Below are 25,875 nucleotides of genomic sequence, written 5' to 3'. Positions count from 1 at the left end.
TTACAGGCAGTTCATACCCCATTTTTCTACTTTGGTGGCCCCTTTGGTGGCCTTGACTAAGAAAGGTGCTAATCCCAAAGCCTGGTCTACTGAGACATCTCAGGCTTTTGAGGCAGTAAAAAGACACTTTTCAACTGCTCCCGTTCTTCAAAGACCCGATGAGAATAAGCCCTTCCTCTTAGAGGTTGATGCCTCTTCAGTGGGTGCTGGTGCGGTCTTGTATCAAAAGAACGGTGCAGGTAGAAAAAGGCCGTGTTTCTTCTTTGCTAAAACCTTTTCACCGGCAGAGAGAAACTATACCATTGGGGATAGGGAACTGCTCGCCTTGAGATTAGCCTTGGAGGAGTGGCGTCACTTGCTGGAAGGAGCGAAACATCCTTTCCAGGTCTATACAGACCATAAGAATCTGACGTACTTACAAACCGCTCAGCGTCTGAATCCTCGCCAAGCCCGCTGGTCCTTGTTTTTCTCCCGCTTTCACTTCTCCATCAACTATCTGTCTGGGAGTAAGAATAACAAGGCAGACGCCCTGTCTCGCTCTATGCTTTCTACCCAGGAAGAGATTGACGAACCTCGTCTTATCCTTCCCTCCAGGGTTTTTCATACGCTCTCCCCTGTGACGTTAGACCAAATCCCACCGGGCAAGACCTTTGTTCCGCCTGATCGACAGAATGATATACTGTCATGGGCCCACACCTCAAAGGTGGGTGGGCATTTTGGTATTAGGCGGACACGAGAGTTACTGGAGAGGTGGTATTGGTGGCCACACTTAGCCAGCCACGTCAAGAGATATGTCGGTTCCTGCTACTCGTGTGCTCGCAACCGTCCACTACGGCAGAGACCGGCTGGGCTCTTGCATCCTTTACCAGTGCCAGATAGACCATGGGAGGTGGTAGGCATGGACTTTGTGGGTGATCTTCCATGTTCACAGGGACATAGATTTGTGTGGGTCATTACGGACCATTTCTCCCGGATGGTTCATCTCGTACCGTTATCGAGAATCCCATCTTCCAGGGTACTAGCCAAACTATTCCTCAAGCATGTCTTTAGGCTTCACGGGATGCCAGATCGTATCATTTGTGATAGAGGCCCGCAATTTACTTCCCGTTTCTGGCGAGATCTTTGTAGCCTTCTGCAAATTGAGTTGAATCTCTCTTCGGCATACCATCCGGAGACTAATGGTTTGGTTGAACGTACCAATCAATCTATGATTATATACCTTCGACACTTTGTTGCTGAGAACCACGATAACTGGTCCTCCCTCCTACCCTGGGCAGAATTTGCCCTTAACAATTCGCTGGCTGAGGCCACTGGGCAGACACCGTTCGTACTCAATAATGGGCAACACCCTAGGGTACCAGTACCGTTTCCCGCTGCTGCACCTCCTCCTCTTGTGGCTGACTGGGCAACTAATGCCAGAGAGGTTTGGGATCGGACTCAAGAGTCGATCCAAGCAGCTAAGGACCGTATGAAGACGGTGTCCGATCGGTTTCGTCGCCCGGCTCCTGTCTTTTCTCCAGGGGACTTTGTGTGGCTCTCTGCAAAACACGTGAGACTTAGAGTGAGCTCTGTCAAATTTGCTCCTCGCTTCCTGGGTCCTTATGAGGTTCTTCGACAGGTAAATCCTGTAGTCTATCAATTGAAGTTACCTGTCCATCTTAGGATTCATGACAAATTCCATGTCTCACTGCTAAAGCCGGCTATTTTACCTCACGCTCGTGAAGTGCACTCTCCTGCCTCTGATTCCTCTCGCTCTAGCTATGAGGTACGAGCCATAGTTGGTTCTAAGATGGTTAGAGGGCGCAGGTTCTTCTTGATAGATTGGGAGGGCTATGGCCCGGAACATCGCTCTTGGGAGCCTGAGGAGGCTGTCCATGCTCCCGACTTAGTTGCCGATTACCTGCATCGCCGGGAGGGGGGCCCTTGAGGGGGAGGTACTGTTACGGTTGCTGCGAGCACTGGAGACTATGTCCAGATTTCTTGCTACTGCACATGTGCGAGCGCTGGAGACTAAGTCCAGATTTCTTGCTACTGCACATGTGCGAGCGCTGGAGACTAAGTCCAGATTTCTTGCTACTGCACATGTGCGAGCGCTGGAGACTAAGTCCAGATTTCTTGCTACTGCACATGTGCGAGCGCTGGAGACTAAGTCCAATCTTGGAGCCATTGCACATGTGCGGGTGACATCATCGCTGACAAGAGGTCACATGTCTCTGACACCTTCTATGCCGATTGGTCGCTGGTCATGTGCTTGTGACGTCTTGCTCGGTGATAGGCCAGCATGACGTCACTCCTGTCGTTCTGGCAGCGGATTGGCTCTGGTGTCCTCCATCTTGGATGAGGCACAGAGTCTATATAAGACCCTGACACACGCCGCATGGTGCTCAGTCCTCTTGGTTCATGCATATGAGTAGACGCTCTGTGCGCGTTCCTCTAGGCATTCCTCTGTCTATGCTAGGTGAGCGCTACCGGCAGGGTAGCGTTCTTATACCTTACAGCTTCGGCTGCTGTCCGTATCCTTTTCTCTTAGGGGAACGGACATAGGCAGGTGCCTGAGGCACATGGTCTGGCTGGGCCTTGTGATTCTACTCGTAGGTGGACGTTGCCGCTAGGGTAACGTTCCTTATACTGCGTCTGGCAGTTGTTCGTATCCTCGCACACTAGGGGAGCGAACAGAGGTAGGAGCTTTGTGCGGCTTACGCTGCTGTTCGTCTCTTTTGCACCACTAGAAGAGCGGACCTAGGCAGGTGCCATATCTAGTGGTTCGTGTCCTCGCACACTAGTGGAGCGAACGCAGGTAGGAGCTTTGTGCGGCTTACGCTGCTGTTCGTCTCTTTTGCACCACTAGAAGAGCGGACCTAGGTAGGTGCCATTTCGCACACATTGCCTTTGTCTCTGTGATTATTAACAGAGATCATTCCACACACCCTCCAAGTAAGGGAGGAATTGCTTTACTTACTTATTATATCCTTCTGTGAGTTAACAGAGGTATTGCACTCTGCCATAGTCTGCAGCAAAGTCTTTGCACGGTGGACCCTGACTGTCTGATACTCCTTTCAGTTATTATCAGACAGCCCCCCGTAACAGACAGTGACGTGAGAGCCCTCAAAGAGTGAGGAGCTGAGGAGTTGTAGATCCCAGGAAGCTGGACTAGATTGGGTCGCAGACGGTAGTCCGAGACTGAAGGAGTCAGGGACCGGTCGCAGCGACTTGGGAAAGGTGTGACAGATATAGTCTGGCCAGGCTGTCGGCACCAGAAGTCCCAATACACCGGTAGCGGTGTATAGAACCCTAGGTCAGGAGCAGGTCTATCCATCCTGGCAATTAACCTGCAGAGGATAGTTACTTTATGGACTTTCCCCAAGAGCTCAGAGATTGACGGCAGCAACACAATGAGGGGGACAGGGTTTCTTAGCTACAAGCAGCACGCTAAAGTCCCACGTGTCAGCCATCAAGAGCAAAGCTACACTACAAATAGCGAGCGGCGTCCCAACAGCTTCAAGCCAAGATGGCTTCTACAAACACCTAAATTGTTCACGGAGGCAGGCTCCGGAATACCAAGCACCACCTTTGGGAGCAGATACCCGACGTGCTCCCCCAAGCGGCAGAGATACATAGAGACTTTTGGTTTACTTGCAGTGTGTGTGTGGTTACTTTGCACAACATCATCCAGCACCACGACTACCAACAGTGAGTACCCTGCTCCCTGCCTCCCATCATCCCAAACCTACCAAATCCCCAGAGTCCGGGGCTTCCCTACCTGCAGAGGGACTGACACCTTGCTGCCCCACACCATCTGCCCCGATTCACCATCTGCTCCGATACTCCCTCTGGCAGCGGCGGTACTCCCATTACCACAACCCGCAGGTGGCATCACAAACTCCTCCCCTGTAAATACCCCCTTTCAAAAGATAGAAGTGTGAGTCGAGCACGGGTCCGGACCCCTCGAGCCATGAACATCTCCCGGATATGAGCACCCCGGTATGCGCCGGGGAGGCACATATAGAAGCAGCAGCACTTCTGATACTTCTGTAGGACCTGAAAATGGCATGATCACAGGGTGCCTTTTGGTATAATAGAGTTGCTGGGACCTAGTAGATCCAACTAGGATTCGATTTAACTTGACCTATTATATATGCCTCAGTTAATGTGAAAAAAATTTGAAAAAATATCAATAAAGGAAAAAATGTTTCTCAGAGATCTTTTATGATTTTGTGGAGGACAAATTATGTTAAAAAAATCCACATATAACACATCTGTAAAAAAATAATAAAGAGTAAAAAGTCTCTAATGTAAAAAATAAATATAATCTGATTTTATTCCTTTGACTGTTATAATCTGTCAAATCATTCAATAGGTCAATTGGACTGAAATTTTAACAGTAAAAAATAGAAACAAAAAAAAAAATCTTTTCTACACGAGGGGCTGTTGATAAGTCTTTGGCTTTATCCAGAAAAAAACAATATAGGATGATGAAACTTTACATTTATTCCACATATTCTCTGCTGATGTCAACACACTTCTTACATCGGTATTCCAAGTTCTATAAGTCTAGCATAAAGAAGGATTTCGGTTATGCCTCAAACCAGGCATCCATAGTAGCCATGGCATCAGAAATGATGTGAAATTTGCTACCCTTGAGGTGTTTCTTTAGGTTTGGAAACAGAAGATAGTTGGAGGGAGCTAGATCTGGTGAATAAGGTGGGTGGTAAACCAGCTGGAAACATAGCTCTCCCAGTTTTGCCATGATAGCTTGTGCAGTGTGAGGTGAGGCGTTGTCTTGCAAGATTCCTTTGGACAGCTTGCCACACCTTTTGGCCTTCAGAGATGCCTTCAATTGGTCAAAAAATTCAATGTAATACTTTGCATTGATGGTGGAATACTTTTGAAGGTAGTCCACTAGCAGCACACCCTCCTTATCCCAGAACTCAGACGCCATCACCTTAGTGGCTATTTTTTGCACCCTGAACTTTTTTGGACGAGGAGAACCACTATTCCTCAAATCTTTTGACTGCTCGTTGTTTTTAGAGTAATACAAGTAACTCCAGGTCTCATCCATAGTGACCAGTCGATCCAGGAAGTTCTTTTCAGTCCGGAAACACTGACAAATGGAGCGGGAAGTTTTCACTTGCATGCTTCTTTGAACTGTTGTCAAACATTTGGAGACCCACTTTGCAGATAGCTTCCCCATGTCCAAATGTTCATGGATAATGACACAAACATGTTCATGGGAAATCCCCATGATGTTTGCTATTGTTTGAGCTAAAATTCATTGATTCTCCAGTATGAGGTTGTGTCTTACCTATTCAGAGAGGTTACTGCAACTCGCTCACTAACTTACAAGTTAGGCACAACTGAGAACAGTTTTTAAGGTAAAACAAGTATCAAAGTTTATTTAGCTAGACTAATAATCTAGTACATGTGGTTAAGCATTTATATAGGAAATAAGTATAATCATTGAGAAGGCATCAATACATCACTGGATTTTGTAGCATCACTCCGTGATCGGGGGACTTCCGGACGATCTGATCAGGAGGAAAACGGGGAACAAATTGTGAGCACGTCTGCTAGACCTCACGTCTCCCCTGGAGAGTTTCAAGTCTATAGCCCACTTGAAAACAAATTGCTTGCATAACCAAATGTTACATAAACTCTAATAGGTTCCATTTGTCCAATATAGTATCCCTCTTCAGAGTGGCCAACTCTTCAGATATCAGTGTACACCGGAGAAATGCATCATCGAATGAGACATGCCAAAAAGCTCCTGGTTTCAGATATTTTACCATACTGTAAAAAGGTGCACATTCTCAGTAAATATTGATAAGAAAACTATGTGGGACTGAGTGATTCTCACTAGAACAGGTGTCTGGGAAAATTACAGAAAAACAAGCTAATATGAACTATAATTGTTGCAGGCTAATTGTCATGATCCATTGCCGGGATTCTCTGCTCCAGAGTTTCCCTGACCCGGCCTGGTCATGCTAGGGGGTTAACTCCAATCAGCCTCGTTCTGGTTTCAGAGGACACTATATCTGGCTTCTACAATTGTATCCTGGTGCTGGTTATAGTTTTGCCCTGCAGCCTGTGACTAGCTCTCGTGAGAATTCCTGTTTTTTCTGACTCCTTGTTCCCTTGCCCTGACTTGTACCCTTCCCTGTTCGTCCGTCTGTACCCAGCCTCTGATTTCCTGCTCCTGTCTGTTGTTTGTATTTCCCTCTGCACACCAGATTTCTCGGCTTCCGATTCGGTTCTGTTTTCTAACTTGGTTTTGTTCCTCACTTTGCAGTGACTCAACTTTCCTGGCTTAAAGGGAAGGTATCGTCAAAAAAAAAAATAATAATAACTGAGAAAATGTAAAGTAATAATGTTTAAATGTTTTGTTTAAATATTTTTTTTTTTTAATTGTGCAAAATATAAAAAAAAAAATTAAAAAGTTTGATATTTTCCACTGTTAAACACTAGGGGGAGCAGCTTCTGAAATCCTACTGAATTTCCACTGTATAAAAAGCTCAGATTACAGCCTGCCGTAAAGTGGGCGGAGTCTGCTCTCCTGTGTGTGATGGCACGCCTCCCCCCTCCTAATCTGAGTGTTTACAACAGATAACAGAGAATGACATGTAAGGACACAGTGCACAGCCATTTTCCTGGTGACCAGAAATGTCTAAAGTGTCACCAAGGACAGCAGGAGTACCACACAGGATAGGATTAGATACACAGCTCTGCAGACAGTATCACACAGGATAGGATTAGATACACAGCTCAGCAGACAGTATCACACAGGATAGGATTAGATACACGGCTCAGCAGACCGCATCACACAGGACAGGATTAGATACACGGCTCAGCAGACACTATCACACAGGACAGGATTAGATACATGGCTCAGCAGACAGAATCACAAAGGATAGGATTAGATACACAGCTCAGCAGACAGTATCACAGGATAGGATTAGATACACAGCCCTGCAAACAGTATCACACAGGATAGGATTAGATACACAGCTCAGGAGACAGTATCACACAGGATAGGATTAGATACACGGCTCTGCAGACAGTATCACACAGGATAGGATTAGATACACAGCTCAGCAGACAGTATCACATAGGAGAGGATTAGATACACTGCTCAGCAGACAGTATCACACAGGATAGGATTAGATACACGGCTCAGCAGACAGGATAGGATTAGATACACGGCTCAGCAGACAGCATCACACAGGACAGGATTAGATACACGGCTCAGCAGACAGCATCACACAGGACAGGATTAGATACACGGCTCAGCAGACAGAATCACAAAGGATAGGATTAGATACACAGCTCAGCAGACAGTATCACACAGGATAGGATTAGATACACAGCCCTGCAGACAGTATCACACAGGAGAGGATTAGATACACAGCTCAGCAGACAGTATCACAGGATAGGATTAGATACACAGCTGTGCAGACAGTATCACACAGGATAGGATTAGATACACAGCTATGCAGACAGTATCACAGGATAGGATTAGATACACAGCTGTGCAAACAGTATCACACAGGAGAGGATTAGATACACAGCTGTGCAGACAGTATCACAGGATAGGATTAGATACACAGCTGTGCAGACAGTATCACACAGGAGAGGATTAGATACACAGCTGTGCAGACAGTATCACAGGATAGGATTAGATACACAGCCCTGCAGACAGTATCACACAGGAGAGGATTAGATACCCAGCTCAGCAGACAGTATCACAGGATAGGATTAGATACACAGCTGTGCAGACAGTATCACACAGGATAGGATTAGATACACAGCTGTGCAGACAGTATCGCAGGATAGGATTAGATACACAGCTGTGCAGACAGTATCACAGGATAGGATTAGATACACAGCTGTGCAGACAGTATCACACAGGAGAGGATTAGATACACAGCTGTGCAGACAGTATCACACAGGAGAGGATTAGATACACAGCTGTGCAGACAGTATCACAGGATAGGATTAGATACATGGCTCAGCAGATAGTATCATACAGGAATATTAGATACACGGCTAAGCAGACAGTATCACACCGGACATGATTAGATACACAGCTCAGCAGACAGTATGACACGATAGGATTGGATACACGGCTCTGCAGACAGTATCACACAGGATAGGATTAGATACACAGCTCAGAAGACAGTATCACAGGATAGGATTAGATACACAACTCAGCAGACAGTATCACACAGGAGAGGATTAGATACATGGCTCAGCAGACAGTATGACACGATAGGATTGGATACACAGCTCTGCAGACAGTATCACACAGGATAGGATTAGATACACAGCCGTGCAGACCATATCACACAGCAGAGGATTAGATACACAGCTTTGCAGACATCACACAGGATAGGATTAGATACACAGCTGAGCAGACAGTATCACATGATAGGATTAGATACACAGCCCTGCAGACAGTATCACACAGGATAGGATTAGATACATGGCTTAGCAGACAGTATTACACGATAGGATTAGATACACAGCTCAGCAGACAGTATCACACAGGAGAGGATTAGATAAACAGCTGTGCAGGCAGTATCAGACAACATAGGATTAGATACACAGCTCAGCAGACAGTATCACACAGGAGAGGATTAGATAAACAGCTGTGCAGGCAGTATCAGACAACATAGGATTAGATACACAGCTCAGCAGACAGTATCACACAGGAGAGGATTAGATACACGGCTCAGCAGACAGTATCACACAGGATAGGATTAGAAGCACAACCCTGCAGACAGTATCACCGGTACACACCCAGGTACTCACATGCAGTGGCGCGCGCGTGCGCACACACACACACACACACAATCACCCCTGATGGGGACCTTGTGCCACACAGGCACACACAATCACCCCTGATGGGGACCTTGTGCCACACACACACACACACACACACACACACAATCACCCCTGATGGGGACCTTGTGCCACACAAGCCTACAAACACACACACACACACACACACACACACAATCACCCCTGATGGGGACCTTGTGCCACACACACACACAATCACCCCTGATGGGGACCTTGTGCTACACACACACACACACACACACAATCACCCCTGATGGGGACCTTGTGCCATACACACACACACACACACAATCACCCCTGATGGGGACCTTGTGCTACACACACACACACACAATCACCCCTGATGGGGACCTTGTGCCATACACACACACACACACACACACACAATCACCCCTGATGGGGACCTTGTGCCACACAAACACACAATCACCCCTGATGGGGACCTTGTGCCACACACACAGACAATCACCCCTGATGGGGACCTTGTGCTACACACACACAATCCCCCCTGATGGGGACCTTGTGCCATACACACACACACACAATCACCGCTGATGGGGACCTTGTGCTACACACACACACAATCACCCCTGATGGGGACCTTGTGCCAAACACACACACACACAATCACCCCTGATGGGGACCTTATGCTACACACACACACACACACACAATCACCCCTGATGGGGACCTTGTGCCACACACACACACACACACACCTTTCACATCATTCCTCCCTGTGACCTCCGGTGGGTGCTCCAGGCAGCTGTGTTGCATGCCATCCTCCCCTGCGTCCGGCCGACATTTCACACATCCGATCGCATACGCTCACACATCCGATCGCATACACTCACACACACACTCACGATATCGCACATACCTGTTCAATCGCGCGCACACACTCACAACATCCAGAGATATCACATGCTTCCCATGTGATCCTCTCGCAGGTCCTGGAAGCTCACTGCACAGCATCACAAGCGCCGACACACACTCACAATCACCCCTGATGGGGACCTTATGACACACACACACACAGCAGCGGCGGGCAGAGCTGGGGGAGCTGCGGCAGCGGGCAGAGCGGGGACTTGGGAGAACGGAGGGAGGGGGTGTCATTGGAGATGGTAACGGCGGGGGGGGAGGGGCGGCGGCAGTAGCAGGGGCAGAGCAGGGGCTGGGGAGAACGGAGGGATGGGATGTCATCGGAGACAGTAACGAGGGGAGGGTAGGCGGCCCGTACTCACACATCCCGGCGGGTGACAGGGGTAAAGTGGAGCAAACAGCACACGCTGTGAGCTCCACAATAATGGCGCTGGTCTCCTCCCTCTGTTGTGTTCTGGACAGCCCAGGGGGCGCATCCAGGTCACAGCAGACGCCCACTGTAACGTACTTCATGGGGTCGGAGCCCGACTATCAGAGTCTATGCACAGGGGCTGCCATAAAGGAAGGAGTTACTGTCGTTACACACACGGCAAATCCAGCATGGCAGCCCCCAGTGCCTCCAGTAAAATAAGAATTAAATAACTAATCACTAAATAAGCTGCGATTTTCATTTTGTATTAGAAATACTTGATTTTATAATCACTATTTTTAATACCAAAATAAAAAACCGCGATACCTTCCCGTTAAGGATGGACTGTAGAGGAGAGAGTCTAGTTAGGGGGAGACCAATTAATAGAGAGTAGTGATGAGCGAGTATGCTTGTTACTACTCGGTACTCGCACGAGTATCACTGTACTCGGGCTACTCGGCGGGGACCGAGTAATCTCGCGATACTCGTGCTGTACTCGTGGTCTTCATCCCTGCATGTTGGCGCTCTTTTGAGAGCCAGACCTCATGCAGGGATTGGCTGGCAGACCACTGCAATGCCACAGCCCTGTTAGTTGTGGAATTGCAGTGATTGGCCGGCCTGCACAGCGTGACCGAGCCTTTATACCGGCGGGCGCGCTGTGCTCTGCACACAGCCATCCAGACAGTCAGTGCAGGGAGAGTGTTGCTGCTTCAGGGAAAGGTTTGCGGCCCTTTATAGTTATTTCCGTAGCAGGGCTGCAAACAGTGTGACCAGAAGTCCTTCTCAGGACTATTATAGTTGTATACAGGCAGGCAGGGTATAGCCAAGTCGTAGTACAGTAGCAGAGTCCTTCTCAGGACTATTGTTGCTGTATACAGGCAGGGTATAGCCAGGTCGGAATACAGGCTAGTGACCAGAAGAGTCCTTGTCAGGACTATTGTAGCAGTATACAGGCAGGCAGGCAGGCAGGGTATATAGCCATTCCTAGTGGTGACCGTATACCAGCCTTCATCATATCTGGGGCTGGTGTACACAGTCGCTCCTAAAAACCTGTTAAGTTCTTAGTGCGTCCGTGCTTGCATTTAAAAACCGCACGTGTGTGCCTGTCGGTGGCAGCGTACAGGTGCACGTTTTGCACAAACTATTATATAACGCACAAGTCTAGTGTATAATACACGTCAGTCAGCAGTGTCTGATAGTGTCAGACTTCTCAGTAATTGTCGCTCCTAAAAACCTGTTAGGTTCTTAGTGCGTCCGTGCTTGCATTTAAAAACCGCACGTATGTGCCTGTCAGTGGCAGCGTACAGGTGCACTAGTGTGTGTTTTGCACAAACTTGGATATAACGCACAAGTCTAGTGAATACACGTCAGCACAGCATTGCAAAATGCGCAAGGGCGTTGGCAACGAACAAGGAAGTGGACGTGATGGTGGTGCAGGCAGAGGCCGAGGTCGTGGGCAAGCTCTAATTTCGCCACAACAAAGGGCCACATCTACTCGCTCGCACGTCCTGTCCCAAATTCTTGGGGACCGCAGCAGTACACCGCTCTTGAACCAAGACCAGTGTCAACAGGTTGTTAGTTGGATAGCAGATAATGCTTCCAGTCAGATTGGCACCACCACAAACACTCTGTCTTCCACACGGTCAAGTGTCAGTAGCCGTGATACTGCACCGCACATTTCAGAACCTGATCCTCCTTCCTACCACAAGGCTGAGTACACGTCCTCGGACATTACTGATCCCACACTTGGACACTCGGAAGAGCTGTTCACGTTTCCATTCGCACATTCTAGCCTCTCGCCAGCTCATGTTGAAGTGGGTCATGAGGAGATCGTATGTACAGATGCCCAAATATTTGAGCAGCCACGTTCTCACGAAGTTGGCAACGTGTCTCAACAAGGGGTGGACGATGATGAGACACAATTGTCAGGAAGTCAGGAGGAGGAGCAGGGTGCGGAAGAGGAAGACGACGTGGTGGATGATCCAGTAACTGACCCAACCTGGCAGGAAGATATGCAGAGCGAGGACAGCAGTGCACAGGGGGAGGGAGGCATAGCATCCCAACAGGCAGTAAGAAGCAGGGTGGTGGCTCCAGGCAGAAGTCAGGCAACCATTCCCCGGAACAACAACACGACACAAGGTGCCTGTACAAATGTTAGGTCTTCCCGAGTCTGGCAGTTTTTTAAGTTGGCTCCAGATGATTCTAAAAAGGCCATTTGCAACACCTGCCGTGCCAGCATCAGCAGGGGTACCAAAACTAGCAGCCTGACCACCACCAGCATGATCAGGCACATGTCAGCCAAGCACCCGACTTTGGGGGAAGTACAACAGAGTCGAGGAGCAATGCTTGCTGATGTCACTGCTACGTCTTCGCTTGTTGTGCATGCGAGCCAATCCCCTGTCCATGCTGCCTGCGAACAAGCCTCCTCCGGTCCTGCACCTGCAGTTGCCTACGCAGAAATAACACCATCATCAAGCACGTCCTTGTCCCAGCGCAGCGTTCAGTTATCCATTCAGCAAACCTTTGAACGCAGGCGCAAATACACTGCCAACGCCCCACATGCCACAGTTCTAAATGCTAACATTTCGCGACTGCTTGCGCTGGAAATGTTGCCTTTTAGGCTGGTGGAGACAGAAGCATTCCGCGACCTGATGGCGGCAGCAGTCCCACGTTACTCGGTCCCCAGCCGCCACTATTTCTCCCGGTGTGCCGTCCCCGCATTGCATAACCACGTGTCACAAAACATCACACGTGGCCTGAACAACGCTGTTTCACCCAAAGTCCACCTAACCACAGACACGTGGACAAGTGCTTGTGGGCAAGGCCGCTACATCTCGTTGACGGCACATTGGGTTAATATTGTGGAAACTGGGACCCAGTATGAGCGAGGGACGGAACACGTCCTTCCCACACCAAGGTTTGCAGGCCCTACCTCAGTCAGGGTTTCACCCACACTCTACAGCTCCGGAATGTCATGCTCTTCAGCCTCCTCCTCCTCCTGCGCATCCTCATCCACTTTACCCTCCACACCAGTCCCAACCTGGAAGCACTGCAGCACTGCCTCGGCGAAGCGGCAACAGGCTGTGCTGAAGCTAATAAGCATAGGTGACAAACCCCACAATGCAGAAGAGGTGTGGACAGCTCTGAAACAGCAGGCAGATCACTGGCTCACACCTCTGAACCTAAAGCCAGGAAAGGTCGTGTGTGACAATGGCCGGAACTTGGTGGCGGCTTTGAGGCGAGGCCAGCTGACACATGTTCCATGCGTGGCCCATGTGCTCAACCTCGTGGTTCAGCGGTTTCTAAAGTCATACCCAGAGCTGTCTGATCTGCTGGTAAAAGTTCGCCGCCTGTCTGCACATTTTCGAAAGTCACCTACTGCTTCAGCCAGCCTTGCCGCCTTTCAGCGCCGTTTGCATCTTCCGGCTCACAGACTGGTGTGTGATGTCCCCACGCATTGGAATTCAATTCTGCACATGTTGGTCAGGATATGTGAGCAGAAGAGGGCAGTTGTTGAGTACCTGCATCACCTAAGCCGTCGGGAAATGGGTCAAACTCCACACATAACACCTGAGGAGTGGAGATGGATGTCCGACCTATGTACCATCCTCCAAAACTTTGAGGACTCCACCAAGATGGTGAGTGGTGATGACGCCATTATTAGCGTCACCATACCGCTTCTCTGCCTTCTAAAATGGTCTCTGCTCAAAAACAAACATGATGCATTGCAGGCGGAGCGTGATGAGTTGGAGCAAGAAACAGTAGTGGGTGTCGGTGATAACACACAGCCCAGCCTCGTCTCATCACAACGTGCAGTGGAGGACTATGACGAGGAGGAGGATGAAGACATGGAGCAACTCTCCGGCCAAATTGAGGATATGACATGCACACCAGTCATATCCTCGGTTCAGCGTGGCTGGCCAGAGGACAGGGTAGATGAGGAGGAGGAGGAGGACAGCATGTTCAGTCATCGTGTTGGTCAAGATACTGAAGTACTGGCTGTTAAGAGTCTGGCGCACATGGCTGACTTTATGGTAAGCTGCCTGTCTCGTGACCCTCGCGTTAAGAACATCTTGGCCGACAATCATTACTGGTTGGTAACACTGTTAGACCCACGCTACAAGGAGAACTTTATGTCTCTTATTCCCGAGGCGGAGAGGTCAGCCAAAATGCAGCAGTTCCGGAAGGCCATAGTCACGGAAGTAGGCAAAGCATTCCCCTCACAAAACGCTAGTGGCATAGGTCAGGAATCAGTGGACAACCTAGGCGTACAGCCGAGAGGGGCACAAGTCCAATCCGCCAGAGGTAGGGGAACAGTCTTTAAGATGTGGGACAGTTTTCTCAGCCCCTCACGTACCACAGCCCCTGAGGTGTGGGGTAGTGCCACAAGAAATCCTAAGTTTGCCCAGATGCTCAAGGAGTACCTTGCAGATCGAACAACTGTACTCCGACATTCCTCTGTGCCTTACAATTATTGGGTATCCAAGCTGGACACGTGGCATGAATTGGCTCTCTACGCCTTGGAAGTCCTGGCCTGCTCTGCCGCTAGCGTTTTGTCAGAGCGTGTTTTTAGTGCCGCAGGTGGAATCATTACAGATAAACGCACCTGACTCGCCCACCCCAGGGCTATGGGACACCCGGTGCCGGGCCGGACTAGTCCGGTGGTAGTCAGTGGTGGCTGGGCCCGGCTCCGTGGCCCTGGTGGGTGTCAGTTGAATATGTGGCTGATGAGTTAGAGTTAATGTTCGTGACGCCACCTGTGGTATGCGGCTATTAAGCCGCCGCTGTTATGGGAGAACTCCGGGGTGATGTTATGACAGCTATGATGGTACTGCTCCCCACAGGTGGAGCGATGCCCCGGGATACCGTTGGTGCCCGTGAAAGTCTATGGTGTTGTGTGGCTAACACGGTGCAGGGCCGACAGGCGAGGAAAGAACCAGGCACAAACAACAGTCTCTTTACCTTTTCCTCTTTTACTCTGGGAACAGTCCAGTCCTGGGAGACCGTTACAGGTGGTGATGGGGATCCGGTCGGCCTGGAAGTACTTGGGATGATCTTTCTGGCCAGCTGAGTATGAGGCCTACTCCTGTACTTTGCTTTGTGAGGATAGGACCCTGCTTCTCTGAATCCAGCAATGGCCCTCTTTGCTGCTGGGACCGATGGCACGTCCCTTCTTTCTGTAGGTGGCTGCGCAGACCCTCTCTCTGGTGCTTCTCCGCTGGAGTCTGCACCGGGCCCTGATGCTGCAGCTGTACCTTGGATCTTTCTGGGCCAGGGGCTTGCAGCTCTCCTGCCCTTCGGACTCGGCTACCAGGGACGGATTTTATACCCTGGCAACCACAGACTCCGATGTCTGAGTCTCTCTGCTGCCTCTCAGCTATTCCTGCTTCTCTGGGCCAAGCTGCTCCAGCTCTAGGCCCCAGATTCACAGGACAGCTCACTCTGCGTCTGTTCACTTTCACTACTCCCTTCAGACTGACTCCACTTCCTCCCTCTGGTCAGGTAGAGGAAGGCTCCCTGGAATTCCAGGTTCAGAGCTCCCCCTGCTGGCCGGAGGGAGAACTGTGTTGGGTGTTAAACCTGCTGGCCAATGGATCTCCCAATTACCTCCAGGCTCAGCATTAACCCTTTGGGAGGGCAATGCTGTTGTGGCGACCAGGTCCTAGGGCGCCACACTCCCCCTTAGTTAAATTCAGTACTCCCGGACTGTGGAAACAAAACATAACATGTCATACATTTCATCCCAATATGGGAGGCACATTCTCTTTAACGTTACAAATTCAAACAGTACTATAAGAGTCCAGTGTGGCTCCCTGCCGGGTGTCCATTACACTGCTCCATGGGGGACCCGCCGCGATAAAACCCCCAACGTAGGCTCTGGGCGTGCGTCAGAGCATTGATGACCCCACTCTATGCACGCCGGACGGGTTTTTCTTCAGGGGTGTCGAGCACACTGGTGCTAACTATGAACAATTTAGGTGTTGGCCACCCATAGTCCAGTGGCCCAATTGTCCATTTTCACAATCAAAGAAAAAGAAAAACATTTTGTACACAACATTACAGACATTTCGCATAACTATTTACATTCCAATAAATACTCTTTCTTTCTCCTTTATACATTTGATTCCCTATACCTTAGAGGGGGTTGTCCCCGAGTGCTGCGTTGGGACCTGCGTAGCTCTGGTGTTTGTCCCTGACTACTTAGTGTGTCTCCTATCTCAGCACTACCGGTAGGCCTAACCCCAATAGGTATGCATGATGATCGCCCATGTGGTCTAAGAGTCGCCAAGGGTATGACAGGTTCACCACTGACAGGGGGTTGATCCTCCTGTTCCACTGCTGGCGTGTCACCTCGTGTCGGGGCGGACGGTTCTTTGGGTGAATCCGGAACCTGTTCTGTTTCTGGCTCGACCAACTGTGGGAACGTCAGGACCGGTACCACTACGGCACCATTTATGCGGGTCCAAGTCTTGGGGAATTTGCCGAGGATTGTTTGTATCATCTCTTCCCCCTCTTCTTGAACTTCCTCCACTTCCTTTTGAACTTTGCACCGCTCAGGGCACGTCTTCAGGCGGTCTCGGGAAATTGCTTGGCAGGTCTTGCCTTCATCTTTGCTTATGAGGCATACCTTACTATTGTCAAAGTTGGAGGGGATAATGGTGTAGGGCTCGTTTTCCCACTGATCATCCAACTTATGCGTCTTCCGCTTCTTCTTGAGGACTTGTTCTCCAGGTGCTAAGGGAGTTGCTGGGGCTGTTTGATTGTAATGCTGTTCTTGTCTCGTTCTTGCTTGAGACAGGCTCCTTTCCACGCACTCCTGGACCTTACGGTACCGCTGCTGCCGTTCTGCATCCCAATCCTCTATTTCTTGAACCGCCTCAGGCGACACAGTCCCCATCTCAAAGTCTACAGGCAACTTGCCTGGTCTGGCTCGCATCAGGTAAGCGGGGCTGCAGTTGGTCGAAGTCACTGGGATGTGGTTGTACAGGTCTACCAGATCTGGCAACTTTTCTGGCCATTGGTTCCTCTCTTCCAGCGGTAGGGTCTTCAGCATATCAATAACCACATGGTTCATTTTCTCGCACAGTCCATTGGTCTGGGGGTGGTACGGTGTGGTTCGAATTTTCTTACAACCGTACATGTTACAGAACTCTTGGAACACTTCAGCCTCGAATGCAGGACCCTGATCCGTCAGTACCCTTTCCGGATAGCCGTGCGGTCGACAAAAGGATGCCTGGAACGCTCTAGCTGCCGTCCTGGCTGTCTGGTCCTTCACAGGCACTACTACCAGGAAACGAGAGTAATGGTCCACAATGGTGAGGGCGTACACATAGCCTGACCGACTTGGTGTCAACTTCACGTGGTCCAGGGCCACCAACTCCAGGGGCTGCTTCGTGACAATTGGCTGTAGGGGAGACCTTTGGCTGGCATCATCTTTCCGCCTCAAGTTACACGGGCCACAGTCTCGGCACCATTTCTCGATCATCTTTCTCATGTGCACCCAGTAGAACCGATCACGGAGTAAGGCCTCCAACTTCTTCCACCCGAAGTGTCCTGCGTTATCATGATACGCTGCTAGGACCATTGGAGCATCCCTCTGCGGAACCACTATCTGCCAGACAAGTTCATTTGTTCGATAGTTGACATATCTCTTGCAGAGCTTGCCTTGGTAGGTGAACAGTCGTCCCCTCTCCTTCCACAGCTGCTGGGCTTCCTCTGGAGCGTCTGGGCCAAGATGGGTCTCAGCTTGCGCTAGCTTCTCTTTGACCAATCGCACGGCCGGGTCACCATTCTGTGTTTCTTCCCAATTATGGTGGAGTAATGGGTTAACCGAGACCTCGTGTTGGCTCGAGCGCTTCACTCCCACAGCATGCTCACACTGGGAAACACCCTGATGATGGAAAGCCGGTAACTCTATCTCTTCGAGTTCATCCAGGTCTTCTCCAGATTCGGGTAAGTGAGGCATTCTGGACAGCGCATCAGCATTGTTATTCTTCTTGCCAGCCCGATACTTGATGGTAAAGTCAAAGTTAGACAGCCGGGCCATCCACCGCTGTTCCAACGCACCTAACTTGGCTGTTGCCAGGTGTGTCAACGGATTGTTGTCCGTGAAGATGGTGAACTTGGCCGACGCCAGATAGTGCTTGAAGCGTTCAGTCACTGCCCAAACAATAGCGAGGAACTCCAGCTTGAAGGAACTGTAGTTTTCTGGATTCCTTTCTGTGGGCCGAAGCTTCCTACTGGCGTACGCTATCACCTTCTCTCTGCCTCCCTGCACCTGGGACAACACGGCTCCCAGGCCCACGTTGCTGGCGTCTGTATACAGTACAAACGGCTGGCTGTAGTCAGGGTAGGCCAGAATTTCTTCTCCCGTGAGAGCCCCTTTCAGCTGGACAAAGGATGTTTCTAGTTGGCTGCTCCATTCAAAGGGAGGGCTCTGCTTCTTAGCCTGCTTTGGCTGGCCCACCAGAAGATCTTGAAGGGGCGCTGCTATCTTGGTGAAACCATCAATGAACCTTCGGTAGTAGCCCACCAGCCCAAGGAACTGCCGCACCTCCTTTACCGTGGTGGGTCTTGGCCAGTCCTTGATTACGGTGACTTTCTCCGGATCAGGTGCCACACCTTCTGCGCTGACCACATGACCCAGGTACTGTACCTTTGGCTTCAAGAGGTGACATTTGGACGGCTTGATCTTCAGGCCATATTTTGACAAAGACTCAAACACTTCTGCTAAGTGCTTCAGGTGGTCTTCATAAGTCTTGGAGTAGACTATGACGTCATCCAGGTACAACAGCACGGTTTCGAAGTTGTGGTGGCCCAAGCAGCACTCCATCAACCGTTGGAATGTCCCTGGGGCGTTGCAGAGCCCGAATGGCATACAGTTGAACTCGCAGAGGCCCATTGGCGTCGTGAATGCAGTCTTCTCCTTGTCCGCCTCTGCCACGGGAACCTGCCAATACCCACTGGTGAGATCCAAGGTGGAGAAATAGTTAGCTGACTTTAAGGCTGTTAGTGACTCCTCTATTCTGGGTAGTGGATAAGCATCTTTATGTGTAATGCGGTTAATTTGCCTGTAATCTACACACATTCTCATTGTACCATCTTTTTTCTTTACGAGCACTAGTGGAGCTGCCCAGGGGCTACAACTATCTCTGATAACCCCAGCCTCCTTCATTTCCCGTAACATTTCTTTGGCACGCTGATACTGTGCGGGGGGTACAGGGCGGTATCTCTCTTTAACGGGAGGATGATCACCCGTGGGGATTTGATGCTTAACCCCTTTCACCTGCCCAAAATCTAGGGGGTGTTTGCTGAAGACCCGCTCGTACTCCTGTACCACCCGGTAAACCCCATGCTTTTGGTGTGAGGGGGTGGAGTCGGTGCCCACATGTAAGTTTTGGCACCAGTCTTCCAGCTGCCCCTTGGAGCCATTGTCTTCCGCCTGGTCGGACGGGATCAAGGGTTCCACTGCTTTGATGGTGTTGTTGCTGACAGTGTACAGTTTTGCTACAGTGGCGTACCGGGGCAATTTGGCTTCCTCCTCCCCACAATTCAGGACACGGATGGGCACTCTCCCCTTGCGGACGTCTGCTACCCCTCTGGCTATCAGGACTCCAGGCCTGCTGTCTGAATACACCGGTTCTACCAAGGCATGGTAATCCTGACCCTTGAGGCCTATTGCTGCCCGACACCATATCAACATTTCACTTCTTGGGGGTATTGCAATGGGGAGGGGGTCACTTACCCTCACACTGCCAATTTCTCCTCCGGCCAGCTCTACCTGCTGCCTCCTCATCAGGGCTCTGATCTCCCTCTGTAGGGCACGCTGCTGCCCGGAGCTGGCAGTTTCAGACGCCTGTTGCAACAAAATTATCACTTCGGCAACACAATTTTCTATCACATTTGTACCAATGGTTACCAATGGGTCAGATTCTTTGCGATCAATATCTACAATTATCATCCCCTGACACGGCAATTCTACCCGCCCCACTTTAATGGTTACTTCTTTGTACCCAATTTGAGGTAAGGGCTGACCATTACTGGCCACAATTGTTAAATCATCATCTGGGCCATGGTCAATGTCTGAATCAGCCCAATATCTTTTGTACAGTTTGTAGGGGATGGTTGTTACCTGGGACCCCGTATCCAGGAGGGCATTCAAAGGGATCCCATCCAGCACAATAGGAAGGACCGGTCGTCCTCCCACATACTTGCTGCGGCTGGGTGTTGAGCCGGGCTTCCTTACACCTGGGGGTCGGCTCCTGGCCCCAGGCTCGGCCCATTTAAAGGACAGTATCGTGCAATGTGGCCCGCCTGGCTGCAGCGGCGGCAGATCGGTTGTCCCGTTGAATCATACCGGTCTGTGTCTCTGCCTCGGGTCGGCGGAACCCTCCTCTGTCGCATCCATGGGACGTCATCTGGGCTGGAGGCCAACTCGATTCTTGCAGGCGATGGGGTCACTTGTAGAGACTGCACGGTCTTGGCAAGGGCAGCCACAGTCTTGGTCAGCTCCTGGACCTGCTGTCTGAGCTCTGCAGTGGGATCCTTATCCAGGGACTGCGCCTCAGCCCCTGCAGTGGCTCGTGTTGCAGGCACCACCCCGGGGTACGTGATAGCAAGAGGCCGGAGGGGTACTGGGTCATTCGGTGTAGATTCTCTCAGTACCCGGATGGCCTGGTCCTTAAACTTTGCAAAGTCCAGAGCAGGGTTCTGCAGGACCATGATACGCAGCTGGGTCCTGTGGGCATCTGACAGGAGCCCCTCTATGAACTGCTCGGTTAGGAGTTTGTGTTCCTCACGTACACTCTCTGGGTCCACTTGTTTAACCGCTTTCAGGGCCTCCTGCAGGTTTAAGGCATAGTCCCTTATGCTGTCTGTGGCCCGCTGCTTGCACCCAAAGAATCTCATCTTTATCTCTGCTGCGGTGCGGGTGTCAAAAGTACTCTTTAGCTTGGCCAGTATCTGGGTTACTGTCCCTTTATCTGTATCAGGCCAGGACTTCACTTCACGCTGGGCTGCGCCGGCTAGCTGTCCCATTAATATGCCCACCTTCTGGCTCTCAGTCAGCGGATACACCCGGAACAAGCTGTGCAGGCTTTCTCTGAAGTCGCTCAAGGTATGGGACTCCCCGGAGTACTGCGGCAGCCATTCTGCTCCCGGTATGTACGGCATGGTGATCGGCATTACCGGCGCTACAGCGGGGGCTGGGGCGACGGCGACAGGGATCGCTTCGGCTGGTGCTGCGGCGTCTCGGGCTATGGCAGCCACCTGCCCTCCCTCTGCGTCGGACATCTTCCTCCCCCTTAGTGAACCTTACCAGGCTCCGTTCACTTTTCCAAATTTCCTTCTGGGTCGCGCGGGGTTAACAGCGCTCTGCTCTGATGGCGCGCTCCCTTCGCGCTCTTTGTCAGGCACGCCCCCCTTCTTCCTGCGCTCAGTGAGGCTAATGGCGGCGGCAGTTTTCAAACAGTGAAACACGCAGTAATACAGTCTTTAAAGCGCAATTCTTCAGGCGCACAGTACCCGGTGTGACCGGGCACGAAATCCTGTTCGTGACGCCAAAAGTTGACTCGCCCACCCCAGGGCTATGGGACACCCGGTGCCGGGCCGGACTAGTCCGGTGGTAGTCAGTGGTGGCTGGGCCCGGCTCCGTGGCCCTGGTGGGTGTCAGTTGAATATGTGGCTGATGAGTTAGAGTTAATGTTCGTGACGCCACCTGTGGTATGCGGCTATTAAGCCGCCGCTGTTATGGGAGAACTCCGGGGTGATGTTATGACAGCTATGATGGTACTGCTCCCCACAGGTGGAGCGATGCCCCGGGATACCGTTGGTGCCCGTGAAAGTCTATGGTGTTGTGTGGCTAACACGGTGCAGGGCCGACAGGCGAGGAAAGAACCAGGCACAAACAACAGTCTCTTTACCTTTTCCTCTTTTACTCTGGGAACAGTCCAGTCCTGGGAGACCGTTACAGGTGGTGATGGGGATCCGGTCGGCCTGGAAGTACTTGGGATGATCTTTCTGGCCAGCTGAGTATGAGGCCTACTCCTGTACTTTGCTTTGTGAGGATAGGACCCTGCTTCTCTGAATCCAGCAATGGCCCTCTTTGCTGCTGGGACCGATGGCACGTCCCTTCTTTCTGTAGGTGGCTGCGCAGACCCTCTCTCTGGTGCTTCTCCGCTGGAGTCTGCACCGGGCCCTGATGCTGCAGCTGTACCTTGGATCTTTCTGGGCCAGGGGCTTGCAGCTCTCCTGCCCTTCGGACTCGGCTACCAGGGACGGATTTTATACCCTGGCAACCACAGACTCCGATGTCTGAGTCTCTCTGCTGCCTCTCAGCTATTCCTGCTTCTCTGGGCCAAGCTGCTCCAGCTCTAGGCCCCAGATTCACAGGACAGCTCACTCTGCGTCTGTTCACTTTCACTACTCCCTTCAGACTGACTCCACTTCCTCCCTCTGGTCAGGTAGAGGAAGGCTCCCTGGAATTCCAGGTTCAGAGCTCCCCCTGCTGGCCGGAGGGAGAACTGTGTTGGGTGTTAAACCTGCTGGCCAATGGATCTCCCAATTACCTCCAGGCTCAGCATTAACCCTTTGGGAGGGCAATGCTGTTGTGGCGACCAGGTCCTAGGGCGCCACACACCCGCCTGTCAACTGAAAATGCTGACAGGCTGACTCTGATCAAGATGAACAAGGGTTGGATTGGGCCAGACTTCACCACACCACCAGCAAATGAGAGCGGAATTTAAAGTTTGTAACGGGAATTTGCCATGTACCTCCACTCACCCATGGGTACACACTTCTGGACTTTGGCTAATTGCTGGACTGCTCCTCCTTCTCCTCATGCGCCACCATGATGACCGTTACAACAGTTAGGCCTTTGTTTGAGGTATACCCCCAGTGGTAAATTTTTTCGCCCATTCTTTCAGAATGGACATTACAACGACAGGAGACCCGCTCCTTTGCAATGGGAATAATGTTTTGAGGCCCTCATGCACGTCTCTATCCAGGGACAATGTGGAGCCTCCCAATTTTTGGCTGCCCTGCCTAAGGGCTATACTACAATAGACCCACTTCCTGACAATGGACACTTCAGGTTTACAGGCCCTCATGCACTTCTCTATCCAGGGACAATGTGGAGCCTCCCAATTTTTGGCTGCCCTGCCTAAGGGCTATACTACAATAGACCCACTTCCTGACAATGGACACTTCAGGTTTACAGGCCCTCATGCACGTCTCTATCCAGGGACAATGTGGAGCCTCCCAATTTTTGGCTGCCCTGCCTAAGGGCTATACTACAATAGACCCACTTCCTTACAATGGGCACTTCAGGTTTACAGGCCCTCATGCACGTCTCTATCCAGGGAAAATGTGGAGCCTCACAATTTTTGGCTGCCCTGCCAAAGGGCTATACTACAATAGACCCACTTCCTTACAATGGGCACTTCAGGTTTACAGGCCCTCATGCACGTCTCTATCCAAGGACAACGTGGAGCCTCCCAATTTTTGGCTGCCCTGCCAAATGGCTATACTACAATAGACCCACTTCCTTACAATGGGCACTTCAGGTTTACAGGCCCTCATGCACGTCTCTATCCAGGGACAATGTGGAGCCTCCCAATTTTTGGCTGCCCTGCCAAAGGGCTATACTACAATAGACCCAATTCCTCAAAATGGGCACATTAGACTCAAGAGGCCTTCATGTACGTCTCTTCTCAGGGACATCGAAGTGCCACACAATGTTTTCACGTAAAATCTTTCATGTAATCTCCAAAAGTAACATACACCAGCTCTATCTCACTATTGGGTATGTGCCCTTAACATTTCCGCCATGAAAATTCATTTTGGTGTCAGTTTGGAAGGTTTTCTGGTGAGTCTGTAGAAATGGCGTAAAACGCGGACAATATTGTTCACAGCTGTGACTTTTGAGTGATAAATGCTTCAAGGGATCTTCCCCATGCTGTTGCCCTGTCATTTGAGCACTCTTCTGAGACTTTTGTGACATTTTTATAGTTTCTACATGCTGCCGGGGGTCATTTCATAAAAATACTCGGGTCTCCCATAGGATAACATTGGGCTCGGTGCTCGGGCCGAGTACACGAGTATCTTGGGATGCTCGGCCAGAGCCTCGAGCACCCGAGCTTTTTAGTACTTGCTCATTACTAATAGAGAGTTACAGTAGTCAAGGCGAGAGTGGATCAGCCTTTATCAGTGGATAAAGCCTAAGAAGGCTTGTAGTTGTTTGATACTTCTGAGAAAAGGTATGACTTCGATAGCAGCTTTCCTGTCCTCCGTTAGGTGTTTGGAGCCTGGTGAAATACAGTGACCAAGGAATATGACTTTGGGTTGGCACCACTGAACCTTTGCCTTAGAGACTTTACAATTCTGAACTGCAAGGAACTGGAGTAAAGATACAGAGAAATCATAACAGTCTTTTTCACTTCCTGCACAGAGGAGGAGGTCATCCACGTACTGTAGAAGAGCCACTTCCAGGTGCTCTTGTTGCCATGGTAGAAGAACGATAGACATCGCCTGAGTGAACTGTTTAGGGCTGTTATGCGCTCCTTGTGGCATGATGGTCCATGTATACTGGCTCCCTTGGAAGGTGAAGGCGAACAGATGTAGAGGTACACTGAAGAAAGCATTGGTGAGATCAATAACAGTGAAAATGGTTGCTGAGGGCGGGATCTGACTCAGAAGAGTATGGGGATTGGGTACCACTGGGGTCTCCAACAGAGTGGCAGTGTTGACGGCCCACAGGTCTTACACTAACCGGAACTTAGGAGCTTCTCCTTTAGGCGTCTTCTTTTTAACAGGAAACAATGGCGTATTGCATGGTGAAACACAGCGGATGAGTGCTCTGTTGGCGAAGAGGGCAGATATCTGTAGTTTGAGTGATTCTTCTTGGATGGATTTGTCGCGGGCGGGGACGAGGGTGTCAGCACACTACGCTCACCCCTTCTGCTCGGGTCCGGCGGCTGCTGCTCAGTGGTGGCTCGAGCGGTGGGCCGGATCCCGGGGGTTTCTCGAGCGGCACTCCTCGCCCGTGAGTGAAAGGGGTTTGTTGGGTGTGGGAAATGTTTATTGTCCGTGATGCCACCCACGGTTGTGGTGATTTCACCACCGCTGCTCTATACGGGGATCCCGGGGATGGTGATGCGGAGCAGCCAGGTGTTGTGTTGCCCCTCCGTGGGTAGGGGTTGGTGATCCCGGGGCCCGGTGATGGTTTGGGAGGTGCAGGGCCTGGTGGGCGCAGGGACGCGGGGGCAGCGCTGTGCCTTGCGGCACTGTGGTACTCACTCAGCCTGAGACGTTGACACAGTTTTTACGGTAAACCAAACGGCTGGTAAGACGGTCCCACGGACGGCTGCACTTGCTCTCCCGGTAGGTGACGGTGATGTCCCTCTTCCTTGCACCTTTGTGTACTTGTTGGTTGCGATGGGTCCCCACTGGTAACCCGCTCCCCGGCTTCAAGCTGGACCGGGGGAGCTCTACTCTTTTCCCGCAGGCGCTGGCCCTAAGAAACTGGTGCCTTGGCGGTGGCGGTGTCTCTCTTACACTGGCTGAGCTGTTGCCTTCAATCGGGACTTGGTTGTTGGGGGATCTACGTCCCCTTCACTGACGGATTCGGTAAATTATGGCGACTCCAAGCCTTGCCGGGGTCCGAGAGGCCCCTGCCCTGGTGCTGACTGTCCTTCGGAACACTGCTCCAGACCGCCGGGCACACAGCCTAC

The sequence above is a fragment of the Anomaloglossus baeobatrachus genome, chromosome 2, assembly GCF_048569485.1.
Source record: "Anomaloglossus baeobatrachus isolate aAnoBae1 chromosome 2, aAnoBae1.hap1, whole genome shotgun sequence".
Lineage (NCBI taxonomy): Eukaryota > Metazoa > Chordata > Amphibia > Anura > Aromobatidae > Anomaloglossus > Anomaloglossus baeobatrachus.
This window is presented reverse-complemented; position numbering follows the sequence as displayed.